Source organism: Bufo bufo, chromosome 1 (genome assembly GCF_905171765.1).
Source record: "Bufo bufo chromosome 1, aBufBuf1.1, whole genome shotgun sequence".
In the NCBI taxonomy this organism is placed as follows: Eukaryota; Metazoa; Chordata; class Amphibia; order Anura; family Bufonidae; genus Bufo; species Bufo bufo.
Window position 1 is genome coordinate 205,926,291 of NC_053389.1, and position 27,230 is coordinate 205,953,520.

The window sequence follows — 27,230 nt, forward strand, 5'->3', positions numbered from 1 at the left end:
TAATTTCAGTACTAGTGTTAAGCGAGCATGCTCGGCTGAACAGCAGTTCAGAGTATGCTTGAGCACAATTGAACACAATGAAAATCAATGGGAGACCCGAGCATTAAACCAGGCACCGCTTGCTCTGAAGAAGAGCGGGTGTCCGGTTCACATAAAAAGGTTAGAAATTGAGGAAACACTACCAAAAGGGTTTGAAAACAGCATGGGAAGGACGTCTGGATGCATTGTGGACTCCATTACCTATGACATACAATAGACAACCACACAAAGGCTATATGCCAAAAGCTGGGTATGTGCAAGCCAACAATCTATCCATGAGACAGATACAGTCAGTATACCTTACAATGGCAGCCTTGTGCACAATGAGACATTTAAAACCAGCTCTCATCTGACTGAGAGCCAGTAAGCCAGTAAGTTCCTTCATAACTGTTGGATGGCTTGGGTGAACCTGCGCACCTAGATCATTATCATTAGGGTGACAAAAAGTTTTCTGATTGTCCTAACATAATATTTAATAACCTTTCTATATAGTTTTGTCATGCAAACTCAACTTTGAGGCTTATTGGCTGTCAGTCAGATGATAGCTGGCTTTGAATGTTTCATAGTGCACAAGACTCCTATTGTAAGGTGCGCTGACTGTATCTGTCTCATGGATAGAGTGTTGGCTTGTGCATACCCGGCTTTTGGCATATGGCCTTTGTGTATTGTATGTCATAGGTAGAGTTGAGCGAACACCTGGATGTTCGGGTACGAGAAGTTCGGCCGAACTTCCCGAAAATGTTCGGGTTCGGGATCTGAACTCGACCCGAACTTCGCCCCGAACCCCATTGAAGTCAATGGGGACCCGAACTTTTCGGCACTAAAAAGGCTGTAAAATAGCCCAGGAAATGGCTAGAGGGCTACAAAAGGCAGCAAAATGTAGATAAATCCCCTGCAAACAAATGTGGATAGGGAAATTAATTTAAAAAAAAATAAATAAAATTAACCAATATCAATTGGAGAGAGGTCCCATAGCAGAGAATCAGGCTTCATGTCACCCACCACTGGAACAGGCCTCTGTGAGATATTTAGGCCCCGGAACCCAGACAGAGGAGAAAGGTCCCATAGCAGAGAATCAGGCTTCATGTCATAGCAGAGAATCAGGCTTCATGTCACCCACCACTGGAAAAGGTCATTGTCAGATATTTTTAGGCCACGGCACCCAGACAGAGGAGAGAGTCCTCATAGCAGAGATTCAGGCTTCATGTCATAGCAGAGAATCAGGCTTCATGTCACCCACCACTGGAACAGGCCATTGTCAGATATTTTTAGGCCCCGGCAGCCAGACAGAGGAGAGAGGTCCTATAGCAGAGAATCAGGTTTCATGTCATAGCAGAGAATCAGGCTTCATGTCACCCACCACTGGAACACACCACTGTTCAAATATTTTTAGGCCCCGGAACCCAGACAGAGGAGAGAGGCCCCATAGCATAGATTCAGGCTTCATGTCATAGCAGAGAATCAGGCTTCATGTCACCCACCACTGGAACAGGCCATTGTCAGATATTTTTAGGCCCCGGCACCCAGACAGAGGAGAGAGGTCCCAAAGCAGAGATTCAGGCTTCATGTCATAGCAGAGAATCAGGCTTCATGTCACCCACCACTTGAACAGGCCACTGTTCAGATATTTTTAGGCCCCGGAACCCAGACAGAGGAGAGAGGTCCCATAGCAGAGATTCAGGCTTCATGTCATAGCAGAGAATCAGGCTTCATGTCACCCACCACTGGAACAGGCCATTGTCAGATATTTTTAGGCCCCGGCAGCCAGACAGAGGAGAGAGGTCCCATAGCAGAGAATCAGGCTTCATGTCATAGCAGAGACTCAGGCTTCATGTCATCCACCACTAGAACAGGCCACTGTTCAGATATTTTTAGGCCCCGGAACCCAGACAGAGGAGAGAGGCCCCATAGCATAGATTCAGGCTTCATGTCATAGCAGAGAATCAGGCTTCATGTCACCCAACACTGGAACAGACCACTGTCACATATTTTTAGGCCAAGGCACCCAGACAGAGGAGAGAGGTCCCATAGCAGAGAATCAGGCTTCATGTCACCCACCACTGGAACAGGCCACTGTTCAGATATTTTTAGGCCCCGGAACCCAGACAGAGGAGAGACGCCCCATAGCAGAGATTCAGGCTTCATGTCATAGCAGAGAATCAGGCTTCATGTCACCCACCACTGGAACAGGCCACTGTTCAGATATTTTTAGGCCCCGAACCCAGACAGAGGAGAGAGGCCCCATTGCAGAGATCCAAGCTTCATGTCATAGCAGAGATTCAGGCTTCATGTCACCCACCACTGGAACAGGCCATTGTCAGATATTTTTAGGCCCCGGCAGCCAGACAGAGGAGAGAGGTCCCATAGCAGAGAATCAGGCTTCATGTCATAGCAGAGAATCAGGCTTCATGTCACCCACCACTGGAACACACCACTGTTCAGATATTTTTAGGCCCCGGAACCCAGACAGAGGAGAGAGGCCCCATAGCATAGATTCAGGCTTCATGTCATAGCAGAGAATCAGGCTTCATGTCACCTAACACTGGAACAGGCCACTGTCAGATATTTTTAGGCCCCGGCACGCAGACAGAGAAGAGATGTCTCATAGCAGAGAATCAGGCTTCATGTCACCCACCACTGGAACAGGCCACTGTTCAGATATTTGTAGGCCCCGGAACCCAGACAGAGGAGAGAGGCCCCATAGCAGAGATTCAGGCTTCATGTCATAGCAGAGAATCAGGCTCCATGTCACCCACCACTGGAACAGGCCATTGTCAGATATTTTTAGGCCCCGGCACCCAGACAGAGGAGAGAGGTCCCATAGCAGAGATTCAGGCTTCACGTCATAGCAGAGAATAAGGCTTCATGTCACCCACCACTGGAACAGGCCATTGTCAGGTATTTTTAGGCCCTGGCACCCAGACAGAGGAGAGAGGTCCCATAGCAGAGAATCAGGCTTCATGTCATAGCAGAGAATCAGGCTTCATGTCATAGCAGAGAATCAGGCTTCATGTCACCCACCACTGGAACAGGCCACTGTTCAGATATTTTTAGTAGTTGGAACCCAGACAGAGGAGAGAGGCCCCATAGCAGAGATTCAGGCTTTATGTCATAGCAGAGAATCAGGCTTCATGTCACCTACCACTGGAACAGGCCACTGTTCAGATATTTTTAGGCCCCGGAACCCAGACAGAGGAGAGAGGCCCCATAGCAGAGATTCAGGCTTCATGTCATAGCAGAGAATCAGGCTCCATGTCACCCACCACTGGAACAGGCCATTGTCAGATATTTTTAGGCCCCGGCACCCAGACAGAGGAGAGAGGTCCCATAGCAGAGATTCAGGTTTCACGTCATAGCAGAGAATAAGGCTTCATGTCACCCACCACTGGAACAGGCCATTGTCAGATATTTTTAGGCCCTGGCACCCAGACAGAGGAGAGAGGTCCCATAGCAGAGAATCAGGCTTCATGTCATAGCAGAGAATCAGGCTTCATGTCATAGCAGAGAATCAGGCTTCATGTCACCCACCACAGGAACAGGCCACTGTTCAGATATTTTTAGTCCCCGGAACCCAGACAGAGGAGAGAGGCCCCATAGCAGAGATTCAGGCTTCATGTCATAGCAGAGAATCAGGCTTCATGTCACCCACCACTGGAACAGGCCACTGTCAGATATTTTTAGGCCCCGGCACCCAGACAGAGGAGAGAGTTCCCATATCAGAGAATCAGGCTTCATGTCACCCACCACTGGAATAGGCCATTGTCAGATATTTTTAGGCCCCGGCGCGCAGACAGAGGAGAGATGTCTCATAGCAGAGAATCAGGCTTCATGTCATGTTCATTCAACTTTGGGTTGCCCCGCAATATAATGGTAAAATTAAAAAAAGAGGATTGAATAAGGAAGTGCCCTGGAGTTCAAGAATATATGGTTAAGGGGAGGTAGTTATAAATGTCTAATCTGCACAAGGGATGGACAGGTCCTGTGGGATCCATGCCTGGTTAATTTTTATGAACGTCAGCTTGTCCACATTGGCTGTGGATAGGCGGCTGCGTTTGTCTGTAATGACGCCCCCTGCCGTGCTGAATACACGTTCAGACAAAACGCCGGCCGCCGGGCAGGCCAGCACCTCCAAGGCATAAAAGGCTAGCTCTGGCCACGTGGACAATTTGGAGACCCAGAAGTTGAATGGGGCCGAACCATCAGTCAGTACGTGGAGGGGTGTGCACATGTACTGTTCCACCATGTTAGTGAAATGTTGCCTCCTGCTAACACGTTCCGTATCAGGTGGTGGTGCAGTTAGCTGTGGCGTGGTGACAAAACTTTTCCACATTTCTGCCATGCTATCCCTGCCCTCAGAGGAGCTGCCCGTGACACACCTGCATTGGCGACCTCTTGCTCCTCCTCTGCCTTCGCCTTGGGCTTCCACTTGTTCCCCTGTGACATTTGGGAATGCTCTCAGTAGCGCGTCTACCAACGTGTGCTTGTACTCGCGCATCTTCCTATCACGCTCCAGTGCAGGAAGTAAGGTGGGCACATTGTCTTTGTACCGGGGATCCAGCAGGGTGGACACCCAGTAGTCTGCACATGTTAAAATGTGGGCAACTCTGCTGTCGTTGCGCAGGCACTGCAGCATGTAGGCGCTCATGTGTGCCAGGCTGCCCAGAGGTAAGGACAAGCTGTCCTCTGTGGGAGGCGTATCGTCATCGTCCTGCGTTTCCCCCCAGCCACGCACCAGTGATGGGCCCGAGCTGCGTTGGGTGCCATCCGCTGTGAACATACTTCATCCTCATCCTCCTCCACCTCCTCCTCATCCTCGCCCTCCTCGTCCTCCAGTAGTGGGCCCTGTCTGGCCACATTTGTACCTTGCCTCTGCTGTTGCAAAAAAGCTCCCTCTGAGTCACTTCTAAGAGACTGGCCTAAAGTGCTAAAAATGACCCCTCTTCCTCCTCCTCCTGGGCCACCTCCTCTTCCATCATTGCCCTAAGTGTTTTCTCAAGGAGACATAGTAGTGGTATTGTAACGCTGATAACGGCGTCATTGCCACTGGCCATGTTGGTGGAGTACTCGAAATAGTGCAACAGGGCACACAGGTCTCGCATGGAGGCCCAGTCATTGGTGGTGAAGTAGTGCTGTTCCGCAGTGTGACTGACCCGTGCGTGCTGCAGCTGAAACTCCACTATGGCCTGCTGCTGCTCGCACAGTCTGTCCAGCATGTGCAAGGTGGAATTCCACCTGGTGGGCACGTCGCATATGAGGCGGTGAGCGGAAAGGCCGAAGTTACGCTGTAGCGCAGACAGGCGAGCAGCGGCAGGATGTGAATGCCGGAAGCGCGCACAGACGGCCCGCACTTTATGCAGCAGCTCTGACATGTCGGGGTAGTTGTGAATGAACTTCTGCACCACCAAATTCAGCACATGCGCCAGGCAAGAGATGTGCGTCAGATTTCGCCCATTATTGCACACCACCAGGCCAGGCTTGAGGCTCACCGGCAGCAACCACTCGTCGGTCTGTTGTTCTATACCCCGCCACAACTCCTGTGCGGTGTGGGGCCTGTCCCCCAAACATATGAGTTTCAGAATGGCCTGCTGACGTTTACCCCGGGCTGTGCTGAAGTTGGTGGTGAAGATGTGTGGCTGACTGGATGAGCAGGTGGAAGAAGAGGAGGAGGAAGCCAAGTAGGAGGAGGAGGCTACAGGAGGCAAAGAATGTTGCCCTGCGATCCTTGGCGGCGGAAGGACGTGCGCCAAAGAGCTCTCCGCCTGGGGCCCAGCCGCCACTACATTTACCCAGTGTGCAGTTAGGGAGATATAGCGTCCCTGGCCGTGCTTACTGGTCCACGTATCTGTGGTTAGGTGGACCTTGCCACAGATGGCGTTGCACAGTGCACACTTGATTTTATCGGATACTTGGTTGTGCAGGGAAGGCACGGCTCTCTTGGAGAAGTAGTGCCGGCTGGGAACAACATACTGTGGGACAGCAAGCGACATGAGCTGTTTAAAGCTGTCTGTGTCCACCAGCCTGAATGACAGCATTTCATAGGCCAGTAGTTTAGACATGCTGGCATTCAGGGCCAGGGATCAAGGGTGGCTAGGTGGGAATTTACGCTTTCTCTCGTTTGTGAGATGGAGAGCTGAACTCTGCCGTGTGACATGGTTGAGATGCTTGGTGATGGAGGTGGTGGTGTTGGTGGTACATCCTCTGTTTGCTGGGCGGCAGGTGCCAACGTTCCCCTCGAGGCGGAGGAAGAGGCCGAGGCGGAAGCAGCAGAAGAGGTAGCAGGGGGAGCCTGAGTGAGTTCCTTGTTTTTAAGGTGTTTACTCCACTGAAGTTCATGCTTTGCATGCAGATGCCTGGGCATGCAGCTTGTGCTAAGGTTCAGAACGTTAATGTCTCGCTTCAGGCTCTGATGGCACAGCGTGCAAACCACTCGGGTCTTGTCATCAGCACATTGTTTGAAGAACTGCCACACCAGGGAACTCCTTGAAGCTGCCTTTGGGGTGCTTGGTCCCTGGTGGCGGTGGCCAGTAGCAGGCGAACTCTTTTGGCGGCGGGTGTTCTGCTTTTGCCCCCTGCTCCCTCTTTTTTGCTACGCTGTTGGCTTGGTCTCACCACTGCCTCTTCCTCTGAACTCTGAAAGTCAGTGGCACGACATTCATTCCATGTGGGGTCTATGACCTCATCGTCCCCTGCATCTTCTTCCACCCAGTCTTCCTCCCTGACCTCCTGTTCAGTCTGCACACTGCAGAAAGACGCAGCAGTTGGCACCTGTGTTTTGTCATCATCAGAGACGTGCTGAGGTGGTATTCCCATGTCCTCATGATCAGGAAACATAAGTGGTTGTGCGTCAGTGCATTCTATCTCTTCCACTGCTGGGGAAGGGCTAGGTGGATGCCCTTGGGAAACCCTGCCAGCAGAGTCTTCAAACAACATAAGAGACTGCTGCATAACTTGAGGCTCAGACAGTTTCCCTGATATGCATGGGGGTGATGTGACAGACTGATGGGCTTGGTTTTCAGGCGCCATCTGTGCGCTTTCTGCAGAAGACTGGGTGGGAGATAATGTGAACGTGCTGGATCCACTGTCGGCCACCGAATTGACTAATGCCTGTACCTGCTCAGGCCTTACAATCCTTAGAACGGCATTGGGCCCCACCAAATATCGCTGTAAATTCTGGCGGCTACTGGGACCTGAGGTAGTTGGTTCACTAGGACGTGTGGCTGTGGCAGAACGGCCACATCCTCTCCCAGCACCAGAGGGTCCACTAACACCACCACGACCATGTCCGCGTCCGCGTCCCTTACTAGATGTTTTCCTCATTGTTACCGTTCACCACAATAAGAAAATAATTATTTGGCTCAATGTATTGAATTCAAATTCAGGCCTTTTTTTACAGGCACCTAACACTATCTGGCTATCTATTTAGGTACCGTATTACACTAATACAGGCACAGCAGTAACCACAGATTTAGCTGAATATAAATTGTAGGCCTCGTATTTAGGCCATGGATGACAGGTATCCCTTTTACTGACAGAATTAGACTTGGAAATGCACTGTAGCATGTGAAGTTATTGAGGATGACCCTATCAGCATCTTCAATGTAATATACCCTTTTATGGATAGATTTAAACTTGGCCTGCTACAGCAGAAACCACTGATTTAGGGAATTGCTAATTTGGGAATTGTATTTCAACCCAGAAAAAAATATATCCTTTGCCAGACAGTATTACAATTGGGTAGCCACAGCTGAAACACCAGATTTAGGGTACTGCTATTTTGGCAATTGTATTTCACCCCTCAATAAAATAGCAAGCACAGCCCAGCCCCTGATGTAGGATATAGCAAAAAAAACAACACACTATTGATGGTTAAATGGACTTGGTGGCAGCTTGTGCTGTTTTTTTTTTTCTCCCAGGCTGTGAGCTGTGCGCTGCGATTGGCCAGCGCTGCAGCCTAGGAGAAGGAGACGCCCACAGGACAAGGGAAGACACCGCCTACTATAACTTACAGAGCAAAATTACCGGAGGGCATAACGGGAGAACGGAGCGGCGCCCGGGGATAATAGTAAGTGCAGTGAGATCCCCAGGCGCCGCTCTACATGTCAGCATACTTAGTTCACATTTTTTTTACAAGTGAAAGGTCCTCTTTAAATAAGGTAAATGTGAACAAGGTTCCAGGTCCAGATGAATTACACCAAAGGGTTGTTAGAGAACTCAGTTCAGTTATTGTTGTGTCCTTGCTCAAATTTTTTTTAGATTCTCTAAGGACTGGTACAGTGTCAACTGGTGCACGGTGCAGTGGACAGGTACGAGGCAAATTTGATGCCTATATTCAAAAGGGTCTTCAGGTCTTCCACAGGTAAATATAGACCATTAAGCTTAACTTCTGCTGTGGAAAAATAATGTTTGAAGTACTCTTAAAGGACTATATTCAGGAGTATGTAAATGTTAATAATATAGTACATAATACAGTATTGATAACCCTTTTTGCATATTTTTTTCATGTTACACCCACAAAATTAAATGTATTTTATTGGGATTTTTTATGATAGACCAACACAAAGTAGTAAGTACTGTATGTGTGAAGTGAAAAGAAAATGATACATGGTTTTAAAAGTTATTAATAAATAAAATCTATATCTAAAGATTAGTGTACATTTGCATTCAGCCCGTGTACTCTTAAGTAAAATCCAGTGTGACCAATTGCCTTCAGAAATCACCTAATAAGTAAATAGAGTCCACCTCTGTGTAATTTATTCTCAGTATACCTACAGCCTGTTCTGTGAAGGCCTCATAGGTTTGTTAGAGAACATTAGTAATCAAATTTAAACAGCATTATGAAAACCAAGAAACGTATCAGACAGGTCAGGGATTAAAAATAGAAAGATAGCAGGGCACAGGTGTGCCCTGCTATCTTTCTATTTTTACAATTACCTTTTTAGAAGATTGGGTGAATTCTTCTCTGTAGGTGCACCCATTCCATATTTTGATCAGTAGGTGAGCCTTCTCTATTATCTACAGGTCAGGGATTACGTTTTGGTATAATAAAGGCTTCCATCTTATTGGTATTGAATTTCATATCTTAGTTTACGGCTGATGTAAAAATAAATAAATAAAACTGACACAGAATAAGTCTCCCTGCACTCCCCCTGCAGTCTCCATGCACTCTCCCTCTCCAATATTCTTCTATTAATTATTTTAAGCAACACAGTCCCTAGCGCATGATCGCTTGCAACTTCTCTCCCTATGTTCAGCTCACAGGACAATAGTGGAGACCCTGCGGGATGAGGGTTTTATAGGGCTGTGACATCACAGGGCATGTTTATCTGCGGATTCGCTGGCTGCACGGCATTATGGGTGATCTCGCATTCCTGGGCTTCTTACTTTCACTTTGTAACACGTACAGCTGCCATTTTAGGAAAAACTCATTTGTTACCACAAAGAGCAAAGAAATTCGGATTAGTTTCATATTGAAGTTTTCCTAAACTTTAGACCGAGTTCCGCTGCAAATGCTTCGCTTCACTCAACAGGGCAAAGGGTGGTCACACTAAACATTGATTTGATTTAGACTTCTGTTTTGTTCATTCACTTAGCATTTTGTTAATTTTATCATATATATACAGTACAGACCAAAAGTTTGGACACACCTTCTCATTCAAAGAGTTTTCTTTATTTTCATGACTATGAAGGCATCAATTAATGAATTAACACATGTGGAATTATATACATAACAAACAAGTGTGAAACAGCTGAAAATATGTCATATTCTAGGTTCTTCAAAGTAGCCACCTTTTGCTTTGATTACTGCTTTGCACACTCTTGGCATTCTCTTGATGAGCTTCAAGAGGTAGTCCCCTGAAATGGTCTTCCAACAGTCTTGAAGGAGTTCCCAGAGATGCTTAGCACTTGTTGGCCCTTTTGCCTTCACTCTGCGTCCAGCTCACCCCAACCCATCTCGATTGGGTTCAGGTCCGGTGACTGTGGAGACCAGGTCATCTGGCGCAGCACCCCATCACTCTCCTTCATGGTCAAATAGCCCTTACTTTCAAAGTTTTCCCAATTTTTCGGCTGACTGACTGACCTTCATTTCTTAAAGTAATGATGGCCACTCGTTTTTCTTTACTTAGCTGCTTTTTCTTGCCATAATACAAATTCTAACAGTCTATTCAGTAGGACTATCAGCTGTGTATCCACCTAACTTCTCCTCAACGCAACTGATCGTCCCAACCCCATTTATAAGGCAAGAAATCCCACTTATTAAACCTGACAGGGCACACCTGTGAAGTGAAAATCATTTCAGGGGACTACCTCTTGAATTTCATCAAGAGAATGCCAAGAGTGTGCACCCTAGACTAATGACATCTCCAAGAGCTAATTGGAGTGAGGTGTCAGCCAACTGGAGTCCAATCAATGAGATGAGATTGGAGGTGTTAGTTACAGCTGCCCTATAAAAAAAATACACACCAGTTCTGGGTTTGCTTTTCACAAGATGCATTGCCTGATGTGAATGATACCTCGCACAAAAGAGCTCTCAGAAGACCTACGATTAAGAATTGATGACTTGCATAAAGCTGGAAAGGGTTATAAAAGTATCTCCAAAAGCCTTGCTGTTCAACAGTCCACGATTAGCCAAATTGTCTATAAGTGGAGAAAGTTCAGCACTGCTGCTACTCTCCCTAGGAGTGGCTGACCTGTAAAGATGACTGCAAAAGCACAGCGCAGACTGCTCAATGAGGTGAAGAAGAATCCTAGAGCATGAGCTAAAGACTTACACAAGTCTCTGGCATATGCTAACATCCCTGTTAGCGAATCTACGATACGTAAAACACTAAGCAAGAATGGATTTCATGGGAGGATACCACAGAGGAAGCCACTGCTGTCCAAAAAAACATTTGTCACAACCAGAGAGCTGAGAAGCTCTGACAGAAGCCTTTCAGAACCTCCTCCTTGAGTTTTCTTTGTTTTGGTTTCAGTTCCTCATCTCGTTAGCCTCTCTTAGCTGTCATGCAGTTGGACTGATTGCTTCCCTTTAAATTCCTCCCCATAATGCAGTAGTGTGCGGCTTATACAACTTCCTGGAGTGTGTGTGCATGCTGTTCCTATATCCCAGTCTTCTGCAAGATAAGTGCTGTATATTTATTTGTGATTTTCTGTTTGCTGGATCTTAGGAGACCCTGACTCCCTCCGTGTCTAGTGTAGGGAGCCGGTGGTCGTGTCCCCTCACTATTGTAGGGTCTTCAGGCGTTAGATAGTCGAGGTACGTGGATATGCGACCATCCACCTTTGGGGTGTTCGCATAGGCTGAGCAGTCAGGGAGAGTGTGCCAGGTCTCATGCAGGGGTCTCCCTTTTGTTCCTTAGTTGTGGATCCAGTGAGTCATAGATTATTTTGCATTGTCTTGTTTCCTGTACACCATCCGTGACATTATAAGCCGCCAAAACCGTCTTAAGCATGGATCCGGTTTCACTTTTGGCTGAACGCTTCCAGGGTCTTTCATTGGAGGTAGCTGATCTCCGTAAGACTTTTTCTCAGTTTCAAGTGACCGGTTCAGCTTGCGTTCATGGAGTTTGTTCTGAGCCTAAGATCTCGCTCCCGGATACGTTCTCCGGGGGTAGTGAGAATTTTGTACGTTTTAGAGAGGCTTGCAAACTCCATTTTCGCCTTCTTCCCCATTCCTCTGGTGATGAAGAACGGAGGGTGGGGATCATTATATCGCTGCTCAGGGGTAACGCTCAGTCCTGGGCCTTTTCGCTGCCGGAGGGGGCACGGCCCCTCTGTTCAGTGGATGAATTCTTTTTAGCCCTGGGTCAGATATATGATGATCCGGATCGTATTGCTCTGGCTGAGTCTAGACTACGTCTGTTATGCCAGGGTAAACAATCCGCAGAGATATACTGCTCAGAATTTCGGAGATGGGCAGCTGATACTGGTTGGAATGATGCTGCACTCCGAAGTCAATTTTGCCATGGTCTTTCAGAGGGATTGAAAGATGCATTTGCCTTTCATGAGAGGCCTATCTCCTTGGACTCTGCTATGTCTCAGGCCGTTCGTATTGACAGGCGTCTTAGAGAGAGAGGAGAGATCTCTCCTTCCTGTCATACTCAGTCCCGGGACAGTGCAGCGGTCTCATTCTGTGCACAGGGGTCTCAGTCGCTGTCAGCCCCTTCTGAGCAGGAGCCCATGCAGCTGGGGTTGATTGCCTCTGACAATAGAAGATTCAGCCCGCATGGCAGGGTTTGTTTTTGTTGTGGAGGTATAAATCATTTGGCAAATGTTTGTCCCTCTAGGAGATTCAGGCAGTTTTCTGGGAGTAATAAAGAAACAAAAAGGAAAAAATCTTTTAAAAATGTTCCGTCTGTTACTATTGGCAGGGTTGAGGCGGAAATTGAAGGTTTTCCGTTTGCTTGTAGTTCCCGTTTTGTCCTGCCTGCTAGGGTGGCGCTAGAGAGCAAAAGCATTTTTGGTGAGATTTTTGTGGATAGTGGAGCAGCTGTCATTCTCATTGATAGTCAATTTGCAATAACTCATGGTTTCCAGGTATGCACTTTGGGAAAGGATATTCCTGTTTTTGCTATTGATTCCACTCCACTTTCTCAGAAATCATTAAAGGGCATAGTTCACAATATCCGTTTAATTGTGAGTGATACTCATGTTGAGGATGTGTCATGTTTCGTCCTTAGCGGTTTGCCTACTCCTCTAGTGTTGGGGCTACCCTGGCTCACTAAACATAACCCCACCATTGATTGGCAAGCGAGGCAAATAAATGGTTGGAGTGACTTTTGCAGAGAGAATTGGCTCACGACATCTGTTTCTGAGGTTTCTACTAAGACTGTACCACCTTTCCTCTCTGAATTTTCGGATGTCTTCTCTGAGAGTGGAGTTCAGGATTTGCCCCCGCACAGGGAGTACGATTGCCCTATTAATCTCATCCCAGGCGCCAAACTGCCTAAATCTCGTTTATATAATCTTTCCCAACCTGAGAGGGTCGCTATGCGTACTTATATCTCTGAGAGTCTGAGAAAAGGACACATACGACCCTCGAAGTCACCTGTTGCCGCTGTTTTTTTCTTTGTTAAGAAAAAAGATGGTTCTTTAAGACCTTGTCTGGATTTCAGGGAGCTGAACAGTATCACTATTCGTGACCCTTATCCGCTTCCTCTGATCCCGGACCTGTTTAACCAGGTTGTTGGGGCTAAAGTCTTTTCCAAATTAGACCTAAGAGGGGCATACAACCTGGTCAGGGTCAGAGAAGGAGACGAATGGAAGACGGCCTTCAATACCCCTGAGGGCCATTTTGAGAATTGAGTTATGCCTTTTGGTTTGATGAATGCCCCAGCCGTTTTTCAGCATTTCGTGAACAGCATTTTTTATCATTTAATGGGAAAATTTGCATTAGTGTATTTGGATTACATTTAGATTTTTTCTCCTGATTTCAAAACTCATAAGGAACACTTACGTCAGGTCTTGCTCATCCTGAGGGAGAATAAATTATACGCGAAACTGGAAAAATGTGTGTTTGCAGTTCCAGAAATTCAATTTCTGGGGTTTCTTCTCTCCGCTTCTGGTTTTTGCATGGACCCCGAGAAGGTCCGCGCTGTGCTTGAGTGGGAGCTTCCTGAGAATCAGAAGGCGCTGATGCGTTTTTTGGGCTTTGCCAATTATTACAGGAAGTTTATTTTGAATTATTCCTCTGTTGTTAAACCACTCACTGATATGACCAGAAAGGGGGTAGATTTTTCTTCCTGGTCAGTAGAGGCGCGTAAGGCTTTTTCTAATATCAAGGAGAGTTTTGCTTCCGCTCCCATCCTGGTACAACCTGATATTTCTTTACCCTTCATAGTTGAGGTTGATGCTTCTGAGGTAGGTGTGGGTGCGGTCTTGTCTCAGGGTTCCTCTCCTGCCAAATGGCGACCGTGTGCCTTTTTCTCGAAGAAACTCTCCTCCGCAGAGAGAAATTACGATGTGGGAGATAGGGAATTGTTGGCCATCAAGTTGGCTTTTGAGGAATGGTGCCATTGGCTAGAGAGAGCCAGACACCCTATTACCGTGTTTACTGACCATAAAAATCTGGCCTACTTGGAGTCAGCCAAGCGTCTGAACCCGAGACAGGCCAGATGGTCTTTGTTCTTTTCAAGGTTTGATTTTGTTGTTACGTTCCGCCCTGGGGTTAAGAATGTGAAGGCAGATGCCCTGTCACGTTGTTTTCTGGGAGGTGGGAATTTTGAAGACCCGGGTCCCATTTTGGCTGAAGGTGTGGTGGTCTCTGCTCTTTTTCCTGAATTGGAGGCAGAGGTGCAGGCAGCACAGTCAGAGGCTCCTGATCTTTGTCCTCCTGGGAGGTTGTTTGTGCCTCTCGCTTTGAGACACAAGATTTTTAAGGAACACCACGATACGGTCCTTGCTGGGTACCCGGGGGCAAGAGCCACACTCGATCTCATCGCTCGGAGATTCTGGTGGCCTGCGCTTCGTAAGTCGGTTGAGGGTTTTGTGGCAGCCTGCAAGACTTGCGCTCGTGCCAAAGTCCCTCATTCACGGCCATCAGGTCCTCTACTTCCCTTACCCATTCCTTCCCGTCCTTGGACACATCTGTCCATGGACTTCATATTGGACCTGCCTCGTTCCTCGGGGAAGACTGTGATTCTGGTGGTAGTGGACCGTTTTAGCAAAATGGTGCATTTCATCCCTTTTCCGGGTTTGCCCAATGCTAAGACGCTGGCGCAGGCATTCATTGACCACATTGTCAAATTGCATGGTATTCCTTCAGACATAGTCTCTGATAGGGGCACGCAGTTTGTTTCCAGATTCTGGAAGGCTTTCTGTTCTCGCTTGGGGGTTCGGTTGTCATTCTCTTCTGCTTTCCACCCGCAGTCGAATGGCCAGACGGAGCGCGTCAATCAGAATCTGGAGACATATCTGCGCTGTTTTGTGGCGGAGAATCAGGAGGATTGGTGTTCTTTTTTGTCCTATGCTGAGTTTGCTTTAAATAATCGTCGTCAGGAGTCCTCTGATAAGTCACCATTTTTTGGTGCATATGGGTTTCATCCGCAGTTTGGGACTTTCTCGGGAGAGAAGTCTTCTGGTTTACCTGATGAGGACAGATTCTCCTCGTCTTTGTCATCTATTTGGCAAAAGATTCAGGATAATCTAAAGAGCATGAGTGAGAGATATAAGCGTGTGGCAGATAAGAGACGTGTGCCTGGTCCGGACCTGAATGTTGGTGATCTGGTGTGGTTGTCTACCAAGAATATCAAATTGAAGGTTCCCTCCTGGAAGTTGGGTCCTAGGTTTATTGGGTCTTACAAGATCCTGTCTGTCATCAATCCTGTTGCCTACCGTCTTGATCTTCCTCAGACTTGGAAGATCCATAATGTTTTTCATAAGTCCTTATTGAAACCTTATGTTCAACCCATTGTACCCTCGCCTTTGCCTCCTCCTCCGATTATGGTTGATGGGAATCTTGAATTTCAGGTCTCTAGGATTGTGGATTCTCGTCTTGTCCGCGGTTCTCTCCAGTACCTCGTTCATTGGGAGGGTTATGGTCCTGAGGAGAGGATGTGGGTCCCAGTGACGGACATTAAGGCCACTCGTCTCATCAGGGCTTTCCATAGGTCCCATCCTGAGAAGGTGGGCTCTGAGTGTCCGGAGTCCACTCGCAGAGGGAGGGGTACTGTCACAACCAGACAGCTGAGAAGCTCTGACAGAAGCCTTTCAGAACCTCCTCCTTGAGTTTTCTTTGTTTTGGTTTCAGTTCCTCATCTCGTTAGCCTCTCTCAGCTGTCATTCAGTTGGACTGATTGCTTCCCTTTAAATTCCTCCCCATAATGCAGTAGTGTGCGGCTTATACAACTTCCTGGAGTGTGTGTGCATGCTGTTCCTATATCCCAGTCTTCTGCAAGATAAGTGCAGTATATTTATTTGTGATTTTCTGTTTGCTGGATCTTAGGAGACCCTGACTCCCTCCGTGTCTAGTGTAGGGAGCCGGTGGTCGTGTCCCCTCACTATTGTAGGGTCTTCAGGCGTTAGATAGTCGAGGTACGTGGATATGCGACCATCCACCTTTGGGGTGTTCGCATAGGCTGAGCAGTCAGGGAGAGTGTGCCAGGTCTCATGCAGGGGTCTCCCTTTTGTTCCTTAGTTGTGGATCCAGTGAGTCATAGATTATTTTGCATTGTCTTGTTTCCTGTACACCATCCGTGACAACATTGCTGCACGTTTACAGTTTGCACAAGAGCACCTGGATGTTCCACAGCAGTACTGGCAAAACATTCTGTGGACAGATGAAACCAAAATCAAGTTGTTTGGAAGAAACACAGATCCCAACTGTGAAGTATGGTGGTGGGGGCATCATGGTTTGGGGCTGCTTTGCTGCGTCAGGGCCTGGACGGATTGCTATCATTGAAGGAATAATGAATTCCCAAGTTTATCAAGACATTTTGCAGGAGAACTTAAGGCCATCTGTCCACCAGCTGAAGCTCAACAGAAGATGGGTGTTGCAACAGGACAACGACCCAAAGCATAGAAGTAAATCAACAACAGAATGGCTTAAACAGAAGAAAATACGCCTTCTGGAGTGGTCCAGTCAGAGTCCTGACCTCAACCCGATTGAGATGCTGTGGCATGACCTCAAGAAAGCGATTCACACCAGACATCCCAAGAATATTGCTGAACTGAAACAGTTCTGTAAAGAGTAATAGGCAGGAATTACTCCTGACCGTTATGCACGTCTGATCTGCAACTACAGGAAACGTTTGGTTGAAGTTATTGCTGCCAAAGGAGGTTCAACCAGTTATTAAATCCAAGGGTTCACATATCTTTTCCACCTACACTGTGAATGTTTACATGGTGTGTTCAATAAAAACATGGTAACATTTAATTCTTTGTGTGTTATTAGTTTAAGCAGACTGTGATTGTCTATTATATAACCAGGGTTAGGGCGAGCACACAACACTTGTACCACAATATTTGATGAAGTATATAAAATTTAATTAAATCACAATCTAATTACATGTGTACAATATAAAATCACAATATGCATGCTTTATAAAATACAAATAAAATATTCAAAATAAAATCAATCCTTGTAGATATCCACACAAACAGAATTCTTGGGTGGGATGAGTCCCTGTATCCACATCACACTGCTGTGTGTATGTATCTGCACCTGTATGGATAACTGTGCAGTGGCTGAACTTAAATGTCCAATAATATATGTGTCCATGGGAGGTGATATTACAGCTCCTAATTCCTGCACACTAATCCGGTGCTTGTGTTAACTGCAAGTTCCAATCTGTGCAGTGCAATTTAGTCCAGCTACACTCCTGCTCATATGATATACCACTCCACAATACCGTTTGGCAGAGTATACGCAGTGCGATAATTTGTGCTGGTTTTTATCTCCTGCCCCTCATATAAGGTTTTACAGATGAAGCCTTCTTACCTTCCTGTTGGTTTGTGTCCCGTAAGCCTCTTTGAGGCCATGCAGGTAGAAGGCGATGCAAGGTGAAGGCGAGCGGTGCGGGGCACTGCCGGCGTCTCGCTCCTACTTCCGATAGTCCTCTTACCCAAAATCTCGCGGGACTTAGAGCGTGATCTGTGTCCAGTCAATGAAGAGCCGTAGATGTACAGCGATTTACTCTGCGTCCTGTTTGTCCAAAAATTCCTCTATTTACGTATTATTAGCATGGTCATGCATAAGGGTGCGGAGGTGCTTCTCCCACAGGTGTGCAGCCCAGACGCGTTTTGGGAACTCTCCTTCCCTTCGTCAGTGGTACAGCATCACCTGTCTGCCTCCACCTTTTATATCCTTGTTGAGCACCAAATCCTGGAACACTGGATTCATTTCAGGAGAAAAATCGCTTGCGTTTTTCTTATGCGTTTTTTCATGCGTTTTTTTGTGTACATGCGTTTTCCACAGTATATATTCTTTATTGCATTCTATATATCTTGTATGAACAGAATTCTTTTTACAGATTGCCTTTGTGAGTTATTCCTATTTTTCAGAATTTCCAATATAGGATAATGAAAACTATTCTGCGGATACATTCATTTAACATTACTATTAGTCATTTGACTTCCATATACTCTATTTTGTTAAAATATTCACAATAAATACATAGTCCATAAAAATATAATATAAAATATAAAATATACTTTAATTAGGACGAATGATAGAGAAAAATACATATATGAGAAAAATGCATATAAAAATATATGTATAAAAATGTATATAAAAAATATATATAAAAAAATATATATCAAAAAACCTACAGAAGTGTGGGACCGCCATGGGGACCAGATTCGCCCCCAGCTATGCTAATTTATTTCTGGCAGAATGGGAACACAACATCATTGGGCCCAAGCTGGGGGTTGATCTGGCCCTATGGCGGAGATTTATAGACGATATCATCTTTATTTGGAAAAAGAGCAGAGAGGAATTGGAAATATTCCTGAAAGAAATTAATCAAAACCAGTTAAATCTGAGATTCACCTCCAATATTGGGGAGGAGACAGAATTTCTGGATTTGAAAATAAAAGTATCAGAAAATAGATATATATGCAATACTTTTTCTAAGCCTACTTCTAAGAATAGCTTCATACAGTTCTCAAGCTGCCATCTGCCTAGCTGGCTGATGAATGTCCCATTCAGCCAGTTTCGCAGAATTAGAAGAAACTGTACACAGGATCAAGAGGTAGAAGCAACTAAAATGAAGGATCAGTTTATAGAAAGAAAATATCCCGAACAGGTGGTCAATACTGCACTAGAGAGAACCAGGAGATTAGATAGAAGGACCTGGTTCACAAGCAAAGAATCAGTGACGGAAACAACACAGAAGAGTGAAGCCATTAATACTAAAATTATCCTCCCATTTAACCGCAGCCACAAGAGTTTACAGAAAATCATAAAAAGCCATTCGCACCACATTCTGAGTGATAAAAAAGTAGGTCATCTCCTATCAGTTACGCCGTCATTAACTTTTACAAAGGCACCTAATCTAGGTTTAAAAATAGCCCCATCGACTAAAACACCAAAGATATCGAAAAATAAGAATACAATTTTGGGCACCTGGATGAATCTTCAGGGCTTTTTTAAATGCGGTAAATGTATGGCATGTAAGGTCAATTCTACATCCAGGAAGACCAATACAATCTCTTCAACACAAAATAACCATACATGGGAGATCAAAGATTGCCTAACTTGCAACACTGCAGGTGTCATCTACCTGATTCAGTGCCCTTGTAGGAGACAGTACATAGGCAGAACTAAACGTCCTATGAAGATCAGGATGGCTGAACATATAGCCAACATAAGAAAGGGGTATGACAAACATTGTCTATCCAAACACTACAAGGATATCCACAACAAAGACCCGTCAGGCCTGGTGTTTATGGCACTTGAAAAAGTGGAAAAGCACTGGCGGTGGGGGGGGGGGGGGGGGAACTATATCAAGCAGATGTCTAGAATAGAATCAAGACACATCTATGAGTTTGGTTCGTTGCTGCCAGTAGGATTAAATGCAGAATTAGAGATCTTTGGGTTCCTATAGACTGGGTGCCCCCATGCCGACTCTTGCGACTCAGTCGGGTCGTTTATCGACACTGAGTCGTGGACTCGGAGGGGGGCCCCCAGTTCTACACACTACGATCAAGTCCGAGACAATTTGGACGTTATAACTCGTGTACCCCTCACTATACCTGACCGTGCATTTTTATATATATTTTTTTATATATTTTTTTTATATACATTTTTATACATATATTTTTATATGCATTTTTCTCTTATATGAATTCTTCTCTCTCATTCGTCCTAATTAAAGTATATTTAATATTTTATATTTTATATTATATTTTTATGGACTATGTATTTATTGTGAATATTTTAACAAAATATTGTATATTGAAGTCAAATGACTAATAGTAATGTTAAATGAATGTATCCGCAGAATAGTTTTCATTATCCTATATTGGAGATTCAGAAAAATAGGAATAACTCACAAAGGCAATCTGTAATAAGAATTCTGTTCATACAAGATATATAGAATGCAATAAAGAATATATACTGTGGAAAACGCATGTACACAAAAAACCGCATGAAAAAACGCATAAGAAAAACGCAAGCGATTTTTCTCCTGAAATGAATCCAGTGTTCCAAGATTTGGTGCTCAACAAGGATATAAAAGGCGGAGGCAGACAGGTGATGCTGTACCACTGACGAAGGGAAGGAGAGTTCCCGAAACGCCTCTGGACTGCACACCTGTGGGAGAAGCACCTCCGCACCCTTATGCATGGCTATGCTAATAATACCTAAATAGAGGAATATTTGGACAAACAGGACGCAGAGTAAATCGCTGTACATCTACGGCTCTTCATTGACTGGACACAGATCACGCTCTAAGTCCCGCAAGATTTTGGGTAAGAGGACTATCAGAAGTAGGAGCGAGACGCCGGCAGTGCCCCGCACCGCTCGCCTTCACCTTGCATCGCCTTCTACCTGCATGGCCTCAAAGAGGCTTACGGGACACAAACCAACAGGAAGGTAAGAAGGTTTCATCTGTAAAACCTTATATGAGGGGCAGGAGATAAAAACCAGCACAAATTATCCCACTGCGTATACTCTGCCAAACAGTATTGTGGAGTGGTATATCATATGAGCAGGAGTGTAGCTGGACTAAATTGCACTGCACAGATTGGAACTTGCAGTTAACACAATGTAATATCAACTCCCATGGACACATATATTATTGGACATTAAAGTTCAGCCACTGCACAGTTACCCATACAGGTGCAGATACATACACACAGCAGTGTGTTGTGGATACAGGGACTCATCCCACCCAAGAATTCTGTTTGTGTGGATATCTACAAGGATTGATTTTATTTTGAATATTTTATTTGTATTTTATAAAGCATGCATATTGTGATTTTATATTGTACACGTGTAATTAGATTGTGATTTGATTAAATTTTATACACTTCATCAAATATTGTGGTACAAGTGTTGTGTGTTCGCCCTAACCCTGGTTATATAATGATTATTCACTTTTAGAGGGTGGGTGTCCCTCTTATTGGGCTAGCAGGCACCTTATCCAGAACTCTGCCTGAAGTGAGCCACCACCTTGAGTATTAATTGTGATTGTCTATTGTTGTGACTTAGATGAAGATCAGATCACATTTTATGACCAATTTGTGCAGAAATCCATATCATTCCAAAGGGTTCACATACTTTTTCTTGCAACTGTATATATACACATATACAGTGGATATAAAAAGTCTACACACCCCTGTTAAAATGTCAGGTTTCTGTGATGTAAAAAAAATGACGCAAAGATAAATCATTTCAGAACTTTTTCCACCTTTAATGTGACCTATAAACTGTACAACTCAATTGAAAAACAAACTGAAATCTTTTAGGTAGAGGGAAGAAAAAATATAAAAATAAAATAATATGGTTGCATAAGTGTACACACCCTTAAACATACTTTGTTGAAGCACCTTTTGATTTTATTGCAGCACTCACTCTTTTTGGGTCTATCAGCATGGCACATTTTGACTTCTTCTTTGCAAAAAGACTCCAAATCTGTCAGATTACGATGGCATCTCCTGTGCACAGCCCTCTTCAGATCACCCCACAGATTTTAAATCGGATTCAGGTCTGGGCTCTGGCTCGGCCATTCCAAAACTTTAATCTTCTTCTGGTGAAGCCATTCCTTTGTTGATTTGGATGTATGCTTTGGGTTGTTGTCATGCTGAAAGATGAAGTTCCTCTTCATGTTCAGCTTTCTAGCAGAAGCCTGAAGGTTTTGTGCCAATATTGACTGGTATTTGGAACTGTTCATAATTCCCTCTAGCTTAACTAAGGCCCCAGTTCCAGCTGAAGAAAAACAGCCCCAAAGCATGCTTCACTGTGGGTATGGTGTTTTTTTGGTGATGTGCAGTGTTGTTTTTGCACCAAACATATCTTTTGGAATTATGGCCAAAAAGTTCAACCTTGGTTTCATCAGACCATAACACCTTTTCCCACATGCTTTTAGGAGACTTCAGATGTGTATTTGCAAAATGTAGCCTGGCTTGGATGTTTTTCTTTGTAAGAAAAGGAAACACCAAAAGACCCGTAGGGACACACATACGAAAAATATAAAGCTTTATTAGGTAATTAATAATGACAAATAATTACAACACATGAATCGAGACAAATATCTAAAAAATCTAAAGCAGCAATGCAGGTAGCGCTGCGAGAAGTAGCTCACCTGCTGACTAACAAGGTATGATATCCCAAAATCTAATCTTGCTCAATACAAGGAAAATAGAACAAAAACAAGGTATACCAATAATCTCATAACCCCATAAGCCGTGCAAAAATCCACATAAGGTACCAACAAGGAGACCATCTGTGGATATAATAGCTGCAGGCAGATGAAAGGGAAAAGGGACAGAAAATACCTGGGAAATGGTACAATACAGGGATCCAACCTTCAGTCAGCTGTGAGCGCACCCCGGTGCATGTTTCGCTCTGCTTCTTCAAGGGGCGTATCTGATTTGAACACTCGGCCACACTATATACCCAGATACTAATTGAATATATGGGACACATGTGGATGGACCAATAGATCATCTCCGCTCATCTCAGGCGAGATTGATGCAGCGACGTCATCTATCATCATCGCGGTCACATGACCGGTAGCCATCCCCCAGTGTAGCGTCACTGGTCACTCAGTGGCTAATCGCGCGAGATTACGCACGAGAAAAGTTCACCTGACCGCAGTCACGTGACTGTGACGTCACTTAGCAGCAAATCGCGCAAGACCTCGCCCAGGCAAGTCACATGATCACATATACACCATCTCTAAACGGGAGAACAGAATATCGCCGTGGACATGTGTCTGTATAAGTATAATATTATATAAACATTGTGATAAAAGGTGGTATTAGCACTATTGGCATATGATACAATAGCGATACATCTAAAATAGTAGAGTACAATGTAAATCGTGCCCAATACACAGCCTACTAGCAAATACGTTTGCATAGATGACCAACAACTGAAAGCCATCAGTACTAATAAGTGATGACTTCTTAGGACGCATTATGCACTATAAAGTGCACCAGTGTAAATTATACAAATAATAATAAATAAACAAATATAAATTCATTGTGATGTATATACAGTTGTGTTCAAAATTATTCAACCCCCACTGAAATTGAGTGTTTTGGCCAGTTTGACATTGATTTTGATCATTTCAGTCATCTTGTTTAAAATTAAATCAAAGAGGCACTTTAAGTCAGACAAATATAACATAACATTTATAATGAAATAACCACAAATGTCTTTTCTGTGTTCACATCATTATCAATTTCATTCAACCCCCAAGTGACATTCAATCTTAGTACTTAGTACAACATCCTTTTCCAGTTATAACAGCTTTTAAACGTGAAGCATAGCTTGACACAAGTGTCTTGCAGCGATCTACGGGTATCTTTGCCCATTCTTCATGGGCAAAAGCCTCCAGTTCAGTGACATTCTTAGGCTTGCGCGCTGCAACTGCTTTCTTTAAGTCCCACCAGAGGTTCTCAATCGTATTTAAGTCTGGTGACTGCGATGGCCACTTCAAAATGTTCCAGCCTTTAATCTGCAATCATGCTCTAGTGGACTTGGAGGTATGCTTGGGATCATTGTCCTGTTGAAAGGTCCAACGTCTCCCAAGCCTCAGGTTTGTGATGGACTGCATCACATTTTCATCCAATATCTCCTGGTACTGAAGAGAATTCATGGTACCTTGCACACGCTGAAGCTTTCCTGTACCTGTAGAAGCAAAACAGCCCCAAAGCATGATTGACCCCCCACCATGCTTCACAGTAGGCAAGGTGTTCTTTTGTTCATAGGCCTTGTTCTTCCTCCTCCAAACATAGCGTTCATATGCCTTGTTCTTCCTCCTCCAAACATAGTTCTAATTTTGTTTCATCAGTCCACAGAACACTATCCCAAAACTTTTGTGGTTTGTCCACATGACTTTTGGCATATTGCAGTCGACTCTTCTTATTTTTTGGAGACAGCAAGGGGGTGTGCCTGGGAGTTCTGGCATGGAGGCCTTCATTACGCAGTGTGCGCCTTATTGTCTGAGCTGAAACTTCAGTACCCACATCTGACAAATATTTTTTCAGTTCCTCAGCAGTCACACGGGGACTTTTCTCCACTTTGCGCTTCAGGTAGCGCACAGCAGTCGAAGTCAGCATCTTCTTTCTGCCACGACCAGGTAGCATTTCAACAGTGCAGTGCCCTTTGCCTTGAATTTGCGAATGATGCTTCCTATGGTGTCTCTTGGTATGTTTAACATCTTTGCAATCTTCTTATAGCCATTGCCCTTCCTGTGAAGAGAAATCACCTCTTCTCTTGTCTTCCTGGACCATTCTCTTGACTTACCATGTTTGTAAACACACCAGTAAATGTCTAGAAGGAGCTGAGTATTACAGTCCTTTTAAATCTGCCTAATTGGTGCTTATTATGCTTGATTGCTGCTCCTTGACATCCACAGGTGTTTTCAATACCTGATCGAAAACACTTGAATGAACCTCTGTTCTAGCCTGTGCTAGCATTTCTCCTGTGGTGTTGCTATCAGTGTGTGAAGAGTGGGAGAAGAGGGTTGCATTGACAATCCAACACAATGGGCAGCACATTGAACACATTTTATAAGTGGTCAGAAACTTGTAAATAACTCATGAAAGAATAAAGTTATGTTAAAACCAAGCACACCATTGTTTTTCTTGTGAAATACCCAATAAGTTTTATGTGTCACATGACCCTCTTCCTATTGAAAAAACAAAAGTTGGATTCAAAATGGCCGACTTCAAAATGGCCGCCATGGTCACCACCCATCTTGAAAAGTTTCCCCCCTCACATATACTAATGTGCCACAAACAGGAAGTTAATATTACCAACCATTCCCATTTTATTAAGGTGTATAATATAAATGGCCCACCCTGTATAGTGACTCAACATCGCATGTAGCGATAAGCATATCCAGTTCCAAATGGATGTTCTCCAACTTCTTTAAGACATCTGTCGTGTCCTTCAAATAGGAAGGCAATTCTTCCACCAGTAGCTGTAAGAAGTAGTCGACATACTGGCAGATTGCATCATTCAAACCATTTATTCCTGCAATGATCGGTCTCCCGGGTGGATTCAACTGGTTTTTATGCACCTTCGGTAAAAGATAAAGGGTGGGTATCACAGGACATTCTGATATTAAGTAAGAGCATTGTTTCGCTGAAATAACGCCATCTTCCACCCTTGTTTCAAGAATGAGAGCAACGGATCAGGGCACAGCATAGCGTAGTGCAACTTGACTTAGGGGGAAGTTGAAGGCAGATAAAGGGTTAAGGTTTATTTTGGGTTAGGGGTTGGGCTAGGAATTTTGCAGGCATCATATATGCCTGGGGGAGGAGTCACCTCTCACCGGCGTGCGGGGATTTGTCACGGTTAGTCGCATTATGTCTTCTGTCGAGGATTTAGTTTTGGCTGTGAGGGCTGCTGCTGAGCGGCACGGGCAGGACTGGCTGCAGGATTGTTTAAGGGTGGCTTTATCGGGTCCGGCCGGGCCCCCTGCGGCACCTGCAGCCAGGCCCAGGGCCAGGAGATCAGTGCCTCCTGAGCGACTGAGCCCTGAGGCTACTCCCCGGGTGCAGCGGCGCTTAAGGAGCCCTGTCAGGGACCCTCCGCTGCCGCTGGCTGGGGCTGAGGCTGTTAACCCTTGCCGGCGCAGTGGGAGGAATCCTGTTCAGCGCCGGGCATCGGCGGGAGAGGGACGTGCTGCGCCGCGTCTCTCGTCCTCTGCGCGACAGAGGGGGAGAAGTTCCAGAGCGGTGTCTCCCTCTCCAGTGCCTTCTGGAGGGGAGCGAGCCGGCGGTTGGATCTTACCTGCTCAGCCCGCGTTTAGAGTCCGATCTGGGAGAGCGGCGGAGTGTGCGGCCTCATTGGCGGTTGGTGAGGGCCTGTCCGGGAGCGCAGCTGCAGTGCGGGATCAAGGGGCGCCGCGGCCTGCATCCACTGGCCGGCCGTGGTCTGCGTCTGCTCAGCGGAGGAGCTCGAAGAGGGGAACAGCGACACCGGTGGTCGTAGGCGGTACTGCTGGTCAGGATGTTTCCCAAGCGCTGGCTGTGGATTCTGGGTTCGAGTCCCCTGTGGTGCAGCAGAGGAGTGTGACAGCGGTTTCAGGACTTAATGCAGCTGCCGGTTTTCCTGCCGGCTAGCCGGGAATGGCGGAAGTATTTCCTGTTGGTGGAGGTGCGCTGGGCAGGCGGCCATCAGGAGGTGGGCCGGGCGGCTTTGAGGACGATGACTTGCGGCCAGGCCCAGTGGACGCTGGCCGTGGCTCACAGGACTACAGTGCCTTGGAGGAGGGCGAAGTGAGTTTGGACGAAGGGGATGCGGATGGCGGCCTTGACGTTTCGGCGGGTGCCGGTCCTTCCTCAGCATTGGTGCGGAGCGGATCGTGGACGGGAGGATCTACAGGACTGTCGGCAGCTGCTGGGAGGACGCCCCAGGGACAGCCAGGTGAGTGAACTTCGTGTCAACAATAGACCCTTGGTGGGTCGGGTCGGGGGTTGATTGGGGGGGCTGTCTGGGTCTGAGGGTTTAGTGTGGGATTTTATATCGGGGATGCTATCGCTGGTGGAGCGCTTGGGTTCGGGTGCTGGCACGTCCCCGGCGGCGGTGTGGTCACCTGCGCCGGTGGTGGGAGGGGGTGTGTGTGCTAAGGCGGAGGCTGTCACGGCGGGTGCTGTGGTGGGGGAGATGGCGGTGTGTGGGGGTAGCAGAGGCCAGGCGTGTGAGGACGTCAGAATGGCGGATTCGGCAAAAGGGGAAGTGTATGTTTGCTTTGAAGGGCCTTTGGGGGCGCATTTGAAGGTTGAGGTCAGGGAGAGAATCTGGCAGGGGGAGTATGTGGAGATATTCTCGTTGCTGCCGTTGGAGAAGTTTAATTTAGAGAGGGGTAAGCCGGATGAAAGCAAAAATGAGGAGGAGGAGAAGCGGCGGTATAGGTTGATTCCGCGGACGTTTTTGAACTGGCTTCAGGCTTCAGGAGAATTGTTTGGCCTTATTTTGTTACATGGATGCGATTGGGGAGGCATATAGGACGTATGGTGGGGTGGCTTGGCTCCGCTATGATGAGCAGTTCAGGCAGAGAAAGGCGGTGCGATCG

At 46.0% G+C, this 27,230-nt stretch overlaps 1 protein-coding gene across 3 annotated transcripts in view; it reads left to right on the plus strand.

The window, feature by feature from the left end:
• The window catches only part of LOC121002964 (sulfotransferase 2B1-like), a 153,749-nt gene that overhangs the window by 34,671 nt on the left and 91,848 nt on the right, over nucleotides 1-27,230 (plus strand). The window lies entirely within an intron of this gene.